Source organism: Salvelinus sp. IW2-2015, linkage group LG12, assembly GCF_002910315.2.
Source record: "Salvelinus sp. IW2-2015 linkage group LG12, ASM291031v2, whole genome shotgun sequence".
NCBI lineage: Eukaryota > Metazoa > Chordata > Actinopteri > Salmoniformes > Salmonidae > Salvelinus > Salvelinus sp. IW2-2015.
This window is the reverse complement of record NC_036852.1, coordinates 6,779,497-6,786,516: the sequence shown is the minus strand read 5'-3', so window position 1 is coordinate 6,786,516 and position 7,020 is coordinate 6,779,497. Positions and strand designations below refer to the sequence as shown.

Here is a 7,020-nt window from a genome sequence, read left to right as displayed (position 1 = left end):
TACTCCATGTGTAACTCTGTGTTGTTGTATGTGTCGAACTGCTTTGCTTTATCTTGGCCAGGTCACAATTGTAAATGAGAACTTGTTCTCAACTTGCCYACCTGGTTAAATAAAGGTGAAATAAAWWAAAWAWAAAWWWWWWWWTTTTWAAGTTAAGTTGTGCCAAGAGACCACTTTTTTTGTACAAGCTATGTTTTCAAAACKGTTGTGTTTACATGAATTCTGATTATTTCCAGTGATACAAACATTCTGAAATATATGTAGRTATCTTTGTTAGAAAGAATACTATATTTCCCTTGGCGGTGTGATRCTGAGAAAAAAAAAGCTCAATTTACTCACTATCATCTAAGGAAGGATGAATGTACATAATATTGCCTAAGGCCCAAGGGGTTGTGGCAACTCCAAGATTTAGGCTTTTGCTCAGTGCAACAAAGTCTTGGGTGAAGCAAACGACCCGGACTGATAGACCCTGTCGGTTTGCTTACATTGGTGCCGAGATCACACAGGAGCCTATCAGTTTATCCCAGCTTTCCCAAACTAAGGGCCGCGACCTCATGTGGGGTTGCCTTATTTGAAAATGGGGTCGCGAGAGAAACTCTGAAATAARTGTTTTAAACATTGCACATGGTTCATAGAACCGGGGTTACGTYAGTAACCTCTGGTAGCCGCTAGATGCAGTTGTAATTAAACAGAGCGGTTTCTGTTTTCTTGATACAAAWGTGTCTTTATCTTATGTGTCTTCTGTTTCCCTCTACAATGCCAACAAGCCGAGCAGGACTCATTAGAACAGAGTGGACAAGACCAGGCACTAAATCAGACTGGGGGAAAAAGTACATGATCAATTAAAGCAGGAAGCACCAGTGACTCGGTCTATAAAAAAAGTGRTCAGATGAAGCAGATGCTAAACTACAGTACTGTTTTGCTAGCACRGACTGGAATATGATCCGGGATTCTTCCGATGRCATTGAGGAGTACACCACATCAGTCACTGGCTTTATCAATAAGTGCATCGAGGACGTCATCCCCACAGTGACTGTACGTACATACCCCAACCAGAAGCCATGGATTACAGGCAACATTTGCACTAGCTAAAGGGTAGAGCTGCCGCTTCAAACGGGAACTCTAACCCAGAAGCTTATAAGAAATCCCACTATGCCCTCTGACGAACCATCTAAACAGCAAAGCATCAATACGGGACAGATCGAATCCTACCTACCCGGCTCCAATGCTCTTGGCTGACTGTGGCAGGCTTGCAAACTATTACAGACTACAAAGGGAAGCACAGCGAGAGCGTGTCTAGTGACACGAAGCCTACCAGACGAGCTAAATAACTTTATTGCTTGCTTTGAAGGCAAGTAACACTGAAACATGCATGAGAGCTCAGCTGTTCCGGATGACTGTGTTGATCACGGCTCTCAGTCAGCCAATCGATAAGAACTTTAGCAGGCAAACACTCACAAGCCCGTTGGCCAGACGATTACCAGACATGTTACTCCCGAGCATGCGCTGACCAACCTGGCAAGTGTCTTCACTGACATTTTCAACCTCTCCCTGTCTGAGTCTGTAATACCAAAGTTTCAGCAGACCACCATATCCCTGGTGCCCAGGCAATAAGGTAACCTGCCTCAACTACTACCGACCCGTAGCAGCTCCCGTCTGTACCCAGGAAATGCGTTTGAAAAGGTGGCATATGCTCACATCAACACCATTATCCCAAAACCCTTAGAACCCACACCAATTTGCACACTGTACACAACGAGATCCGCGATGATGCTATCTCTTACTGAGACACTCCACAACTGCCTTCATCCACCAACTGGAAAAGCACCCTCATGTAGAGAAATGCTCATTCATTGACCAGCACGCTAGCTCATTCAATAAGCAAGGCCCTCAAATTCCATCACTAAAAAGCAAGACCACTGGACATAAACACCTACTCCTTGCAATTGATTCTGCGACTTACCTGACGGCCGCCCCCAGGTAAGTGTTAGGTAAAGAATACATCCGCCCACGCTTCCTCAACACGGGCCCCTCGGCTGGTGCCCAGTCCACCTCCTGTACCCCTGTCACTCAGACTGCATAAGCCAAGGCCGACTCCACACCATCATTAAGGTTTGCCGACAACGATGAACAGCCTATTACAGAGGCAGTCAGAGACCTGGCCGTGTGGTGCCAGGATAACAACCTCTCTAGTGAGCAGGTTGAAAACACAACAGTTTAGCCTGAGCCCACCAACAACGATGAGACAGCCTATAGAGGAGGTCGAAACCCTACTGTGTGGCAAGGACAACAACCCTCTCCCTCAAATGATCCAAGACTATGAGATGATTGTGCGACTACAGAAAAGGAGACTGAGCACGACCCCATTCTCATCGACAGGGTGTAGTGGAGCAGGTTGAGAGCTTTCAAGCTTCCTTGGCCGTTCCACATCACCAAACAAAACTAACATGTCCACGGCAACCAAGGACATCGTGAAGAGCCACGACAAAAACTTATTCTCCCTCAGACTGAAGAAAAGATTGCATGGTCATCAGATCCTCAAAAGGTTTTACAGCTGCACATCAAGGAGCATCCTGACGGTTAGCATCGCTGCCTGTTATGGCATCTCTCGGCCTCTGACCACAAGGCACTACAGAGGGTAGTGCGTACGGCCCAGTACATCACCGGGGCCAAGCTTCCTGCCATCCAGGACCTCTATACGAGGCGGTGTCAGAGGAAGGCTCTAAAAATGGTCAAATGGCTCCAGCCACCCTAGGCACTGTTCCCCGGGCGCCATGGATGTTGATTATGGCCTGCACCTCTCTGATTCAGAGGAAAAGGGTTAAATGCAGAAGACACATTTCATTTGAATGCATTCAGTTGTACAGCTGACTAGGTATCCCCTTTTCCAAAATTGCATCCTATTCCTTACATAAAAACTCTGGTCAAAAGTAGTGCACTACATAGGGAATAGGGTGCCATTTTGGATGCAACCAGTTCAGACTGCACTCTTAAAATTAAAGGTGCAACTTGGAACCAAATAAGGTTCTTGAGAGCGATGCCATAAGGAAACCATTTTAGGGTCTCTGAAGAACCATAAATGAGATGGTTCTTTGAAAAGAAAATAGAAATGGCTTGGCCCTCCAGGACCGGAATTGAATAGCCCTACTGTATGGTTTTAAGCCTGACCTGCATATTTCCCAGGGTGCCTTTCAAGTGATTTTTTTGGGCAAGTGACAGAGACATAGGGATTGCATTMTTTCATATTAAGTCCTGTGGCCTTCATAAAGTTAAGTCCTAAGTGAATATCTTGTCATTAAAATTAAATACTTTAAAGATGCGCTATGCAGAAATGGCCATTTCCTGATTGCTAAAATTCGAATAGGTTGCCTAATTTCAATTTATGTGACAAAACAAGCTAGTATATTGTAGAGAATCATTGTACCATCTAAATCGTTGTGAAATATATTTTCCACAACWAAAAATATTGTATTTTCAGCTGTTTGAAGCTGATGTACAAAACCAAATGTACAATACGCAMAAACGAAACAGAAGTATGGGAAGCATAGAAATAGTGCACATAGAACAGATCAAACAGGAAGAACCATTTCAGTAACAGGTGTAATAAGTCCAAGTAACATATTAGAATAGTTTAGTGTATGTTATTTATATTTGAGTAGCATAAGAATAACTAGTTAATCAATGTACATGCAAGAACATAGATATTGAAACAAAGAATTCTAAAACTCAACCAGCAATAGAGCATGCTGGGAAATACACTATGTATACAAAAGTATGTGGACACCCCTTCAAATTAGTGAATTCGGCTATTTCAGCAACACCCGTTGCTGACACGTGTATCAAATCGAGCACAAAGCCATGCGATCTCCATAGACAAACATTGGCAGTAGAACATCGTTACTGAAGAGCTCAGTGACTTTCAATTTGGCACCATCATAGGATGCCCCCTTTCCAACAAGTCTGTTYGYCCAATTTCTGCACCACTAGAGCTACCCCAGTCAACTGTAAGTGCTGTTATTGTGACTTGGAAACATCTAGGAGCAACGACGGCTCTGCCACGAAGTGGTAGGCCACATAAACTCACAGAACAGGACCGCCGAATGCTGAAGCATGTAGCGTGCARAAAWCATCTGTCCTCGGTTGCAACACTGGAAGCAACGTCAGCACAATAACTGTTCGTCGCAAGCTTTATGAAATGGGTTTCCATGGCCGAGCAGCCGCGCACAWGCSTAAGATCACCATGCGCAAWGTAAGTGGTGTAAAGCTTGCCACCATTGGACTCTGTGGCAGTGGAAAAGCGTTCTCTGGAGTGATGAATTACGTTTCACCATCTGGCAGTCCGACGGACAAATCTGGGTTTGGTGGATGCCAGTAGAAYGCTACCTGCCCCAATGCATAGGGCCAACTGTAAAGTTTGGTGGAGGTGGAATAATGGTCTAGGCMMCTTAGTTCCAGTGAAATCTTTATGCTACAACATACAATGACAATCTCGGCGATTCTGTGCTTCCAACTTGGTGGCAACAGTTTGGGGAAGGCCCTTTCCTGTTTCAGCATAACAATGCCTCCGTGCATAAAGMAGAGGTCCATACAGAAATGGTTTGTCGAGATCGATGTGGAAGAACTTGATTAGCCTGCACAGAGCCCTGACCTCCACCCAGTTGAACACCTTTGGGATGAATTGGAATGCCAAGTGCAAGCCAGGCCTAATCGCCTAATGCTCTTGTGACTGATTGGAAGCAAGCGTCCGCAGCAATGTTCCAACATCTAGTGGAAAGACTTCCCAGAAGAGTGGAGGTTGTTATAGCAGCAAAAGGGGGGGGGCAACTCCATATTAATGGCCATGATTTTGGAATGAGATGTTCGTCCATATACTTTTGGTCCTGTAATGCATGGTTTTGGTTAAACTCGGGTTATTAACACCAACACTGGGGTTCTTTTACACAACTGAGTGTTCATTTAACTCTAATTTAAATGTATGCAGACTTCCATTTATTTCAAGAAGCTTTTAGAATTCTGAAGAACCGTAGATCCACATCAAGAACCCCACACTTTAGTCAATGTTTCTTTATCCAGGCAAGAGTTATCCAAGGAACCTTAAAAGCTGAGGAAGAACCATTTAAGTACCTTATTCTTAAACGGTTCAGACTGAGTGGGATTGTTAAATAATCATTGTTATTTATTGTAGAATAGACTACTGGGGAAGTAGGCATAAATTATTATCCAACAATATGAATAGGCTATAGGCTGAGTATCTGCATCAAAAAGCTTTCTCTTTGAGTTCAATTCAGATATTTATAGAGATGGTTGGGATTTTGTTAYAGCAATGTTATTACATTTAATGTTGAATACACAGGACACCGTATAAGGTCAAATGAACTAAAATTTCAAATCAGAGCTGTTTTAAAGGTAATTTACAGGAAATTCCGCAGAATTGAAACATTCATAGAATGAAATCAGTCCCAGAATCAGAACCAGAATGATTCAATAGAATTTCAATTGTTATTGATGCCTCATCATGTCTCTGAATTGTCAACGGTGTTTTTGTTGGATGACCAGTAACCGTACATTTGCGAGGGGTATAAGGGTGACACGGATGTTTCAAAAACGTGTAGCCTGAACCTCCTTCCCGCCTTCTTTGTCACACTATAGCAGCTTTCCCACTAATATACGTTTTACTGAATTATAACATATTATTATGACAATTGCCTAGAATGAATGCCAATAGAAATTAAGGGAAACATTTATCCTGATTTGCAATAGCCTACCTCATGCTAACACGAATGTGGCGCAACACGTTGGAGATATAATTGAATAGGCTATTCAGCCTACACGATACACATAAAAGGAACTGCACATATTTTACTCAACATGAGCAACATCTACAAACGAATTCCATGATAACGTTGGTTAAATGATGCACCTTGAGCTCATGGTCAGAGCGGTCAAGACGCGCCGGTGGACTTACCAAAGGGTCACCCTGGCGCGTCTCGGTATAAGCCAAAGTCAGGGTATCGTCTGCTTTTCTCACGACAAGCGTCAGATACCGTGGTCGCAATCCACGTCTCGGCATATATACCATAGTATTACATAAAGAATGAGTAAAATGGCAAAAATAAACAAAGCCACTAAGATCGCCTTGTTAAATGGAGACAAGAAAGACTGCATGTCAGCAGCGAAGCAAAAGAGGAGGAATAAGCGGGCTCTGTTGCTCCGGCTCTTATGAATGAAATGATGGACACGTTCKCTGCACTCTAAAGCACCCGAACTAGTCCTCCTTGGCATCTGCATTGATGCGTGCCAACTTGAAGAGTCAGACTGGCTGGCATCCGCTGGCCTGTACATTTGTCCTTAGAGACCTCAACATTCACTGAAGCAACACAAATATGATTATAAATCATTATAGATAGACTGTACTGGCCATGATTCCATAATCCTCAAATGTTGATAAACAGAGACGACTTCAAATCACAGTTAATCTTTTTTTTAATAATAAGGCAAACATTTCAATATCGTGCTCTGTTATTCGATGTTGGTTATTTCCCTATTATAGACTATGCATTACATCGATTAGGCCATAGCCTGCTACACACTCTTTCACAAGACGAGATGTTGTAGTATAGCTTCCAACTGCATTATTTCTCATGACCATTTTCGCCATGGCCAGTTGACATTTTCTTCGCTTTTACGCGCACGGCACAAAATGGATAGGCACGTTACAAATGAAAGTGAAAACCATGACAAGTCGCTAGATGGCACAATCGCCCAATTCAAATAGCCAACGTGTTATGGGAGGACCACACATTTGGAGCTGCTGAGTAGTTTTTGGGAAATGATTAAACGTACGTGTTTGCAGTTTTCTATTATATTACACCATAAACATGAAATTGATGCAAAATATATTTTGTGTATGCTGATAAAATAACGATTTCCCTTGAATAGAGACAGTTCATATAGTGATAATTACATAAATTTTCAATCAATTGATGGGCGATAAGGCAACAAGAGTAATGTAAATGTAGG

General features: G+C 42.8%; 1 protein-coding gene across 2 annotated transcripts in view; it reads right to left on the bottom strand.

Annotated features, from left to right (window-relative positions):
• LOC111970950 (polyprenol dehydrogenase-like) overlaps window positions 1-7,020 on the bottom strand; it is a 48,589-nt gene that overhangs the window by 24,945 nt on the left and 16,624 nt on the right. The window contains exon 1 of one of the 2 annotated variants that reach the window (XM_023997719.2): window positions 5,966-6,246. The exons of the other annotated variant lie outside the window; for it this stretch is intronic. The gene's annotated coding sequence lies outside the window, so the exon portion shown is untranslated. Of the gene's footprint in view, window positions 1-5,965; window positions 6,247-7,020 lie in introns of those variants that run through there. 2 annotated transcript variants of the gene reach the window in all.